The 2,919-nt window shown below is 44.5% G+C and overlaps 1 protein-coding gene across 2 annotated transcripts in view; it reads left to right on the plus strand.

Moving 5' to 3' along the window:
- Positions 1-2,919, plus strand: part of LOC108295889 (S phase cyclin A-associated protein in the endoplasmic reticulum-like) — a 243,213-nt gene that overhangs the window by 215,196 nt on the left and 25,098 nt on the right. The gene's annotated exons all lie outside the window — the stretch shown is intronic.

Raw genomic sequence — 2,919 nt, forward strand, 5'->3', positions numbered from 1 at the left:
TTTTTTTGAGACAGGGTCTTGCTCTGTCACCCAGGTTGGAGTGCAGTGGCATTATCATGGCTCACTGTAGCCTTGACCTCCTGGGCTCAAGCAGTCCTCCCACCTCAGCCTCCTGAGTATCTGCGTCCACAGGCAGGCACCACCACACCCAGCTAGTTTTCTGTTATTTTTGTAGAGAGGAGGCTTTGCCGTGTTGCCCAGGCTGGTCTTGAACTCCTGGGCTCAAGCGATCCTCTTGCCTTGGCCCCTCAAAGTGCTGGGATTACAGGTGTGAGCCACCACATCTGGCCTGCTTTCTGTGTTTTTAAGATGTTAGAAAATTTGTTATAGATTTTGTAATAATAATAAAGTACCTTCTCTTTATTTTTGAAACCAGAGTTACGGCATAACTAACATATCAAATAGTTATTCCTGACAACCTCATTTATCTAAAGCCCCCCACTCAGCCAACCTTAATTGTATAGATTTTAGCTAAGAAAAAAAGCCTCTGGACAACTCCTTAACCCTTACTCTAAATCTCTAATTTTTATTGTAGGCAAATCTCTAACAAGTGTGTTTGCTAGGTTTATCTAGCCTGCAGCAAACTAGACCTGGGCGGGAATAAAGGAGATGGTTGTGGTGGCAGAGCCAGGCACAAGGCTAGAAAGTTCACACCGAGAGCTGAAATTGCATGCCTGACAAGGAGAAAGAAGGTAGAGAAGACTAAGGCAGGCCCAAGAACTCAGAAGTCACAGCCATCTGGGTTCAAAGGGACACTTAAGCGCTGCTTTGTATTTCCTAGATGATGGCTGATGCCTCTAATACCCACCCCCAGTAAGCATGGAAGCAAAGTGTGTGTTCAGTGCATTCCGTAAAGTGCACTGCAGGGACAAGCAGTCTGTTTTAGAAAGAGTCCCATGGTTCGCATATAGACAGTTTGGATCCTTCCCAGAGTATCATACACAGAAAAGTTCCCCTTTTACAGACCCTGTTGCCAGGAGAGTAGATGGCAGCTCTTTCTCCCCTCCCACCTCCACAACACAGGCGGTGTCCTTCCCTTTCAACACTCCCTGATGGGGATGCTCTGTCCTTTCTGTGGACCAGGCCTAGTAGGTTCACAGGTCTCTTACAAGCTGCTCAAAGGAAGGGAAGTTGAGGGAAATCTTCCACATAGATTTTTTTCCTTTGTGTGCATCCATTCAACCCATTACATTGCATTTTATTTTCTTTTAAAAGTTGATTTTATTTTTCTGATTTTAGTTATTGTGAAAAAGGGCAGCTGGGCACAAAGGTTCACAGCTGTAATCCCAGCACTTTGGGAGGCCGAGGTGGGTGGATCACCTGAGATCAGGAGTTCAAGACGAGTCTGGCCAACCTGGTAAAACCCTGTCTCTGCTAAAAATACAGAAATTAGCTGGGCATGGTGGCGTGTGCCTAAAATCCCAGCTGCTCAGGAGGCTGAGGCAGGAGAATTGCTTGAACTTGGGAGACAGAGGTTGCAAGTGAGCCAGGATTGCGCCACTGCACTCCAGCCTAGGAGACAGAGTGAGACTCTGTCTCAGAAAAAGAAAAGAAGAGAAAAGAAAAAGGGCAAGTATAAAGAACAAAATGGAATCACAGTTATTCCCGATCTCACCGTCTGAGACAGCCACTCTTAACATTTTGGCAGATTCCCCTCCAGTCCTTTTCCCTGAGTAGTTTTACACAGCTGAGGTCATTCTGTACAAATGCTCATGTCTTGCTTTATGCACTTAACATTATATCAGAATCACTCTTGGTGAATATTTTTAATGTCTATATGGCTTTATCTTGTATGGACATTTATGGTTTACCTAACTATGTCCTGTTTAATACTTAACTCGCTTATTATATATCAAGACACTGCTCACTGCCTTTGAAAGAAGTGAATACTTTGTGTATGTGATAATATTTGCTGTGTGCGGTTCTGCAGGAAGAAGTTCAGTTCTTTCAGTGCATTTCGTTTTAAGGATGGTTTGAAACTTTTTGTTTAAACCAACTCTATTATGACACACTTACTGAACTCAGAATTTCCTGGGATTTCAAACAGTTCTTCTGCTGATGCTGGATCACAGACTGATCCTCTTCTTTAGATAAAACACACACTTTTGGTATCTCTGGGCTCACCAGAGCGGAGGGGCATCAGGGACGGGGGACTCATAATCGGAGATGGCATAGAAGACCTGACTTGGACATGGTGGGAAAGTGATGGCTGGGCATGTTGGGATGGGAAAAACAGCAGATGAAATGAGTGGACAATACAAGGAGGAAGAGGAGACAGACCCTGTCACTTGTCAGTTGTGGAAGAAGAGTATACAGTCGGGGGTTGAAGGTTATTGTTGAGAGGTGAGCTCGCTCTGAGGAAGAAATTAGAAAAGTGAAAAAAGCCATGTCTGTGTTTCAACACTCTCTCCCAGAAGGATTGAATACTAAACTTGACATCCACTTCTGATCTTAGGGAAGATGAGAGAGGTCAGTTCAGCTCTGGGGCAGTTGCTGAAATGCAACCATTCGTGAGAAGAAAGAACAAGGTTTAAAAAAGTAAAAGATAGTAATTGTAAGAAGCTGAGACACTGCACATTATGGAGATGCTATTTTGCTATTTCTAAGCATATTATTTATATTAGAAATATTATAAGGTAGAGGCCAGGTGCAGTGGTTCATGCCTGTAATCCCAGCACTTTGAGAGGCCAAGGTAGGCAGATCACTAGGTTACCAGCTCAAGACCAGCCTGGCCAACATGGTGAAACTCCATCTCTACTAAAAAATAGCTAGGCATGGTGGTGCATGCCTGTAATCCCAGCTACTGGGGAGGCTGAGACAGGAGGATCACTTTAACCCAGGAGGTGGAGGTTGCAGTGAGCCAAGTTCACACCACTGCATTCCAGTCTGGGTGACAGAGCAAGACTCCCATCTAAACAA

The sequence above is a fragment of the Cebus imitator genome, unplaced genomic scaffold (genome assembly GCF_001604975.1).
Source record: "Cebus imitator isolate Cc_AM_T3 unplaced genomic scaffold, Cebus_imitator-1.0 Scaffold664, whole genome shotgun sequence".
NCBI lineage: Eukaryota > Metazoa > Chordata > Mammalia > Primates > Cebidae > Cebus > Cebus imitator.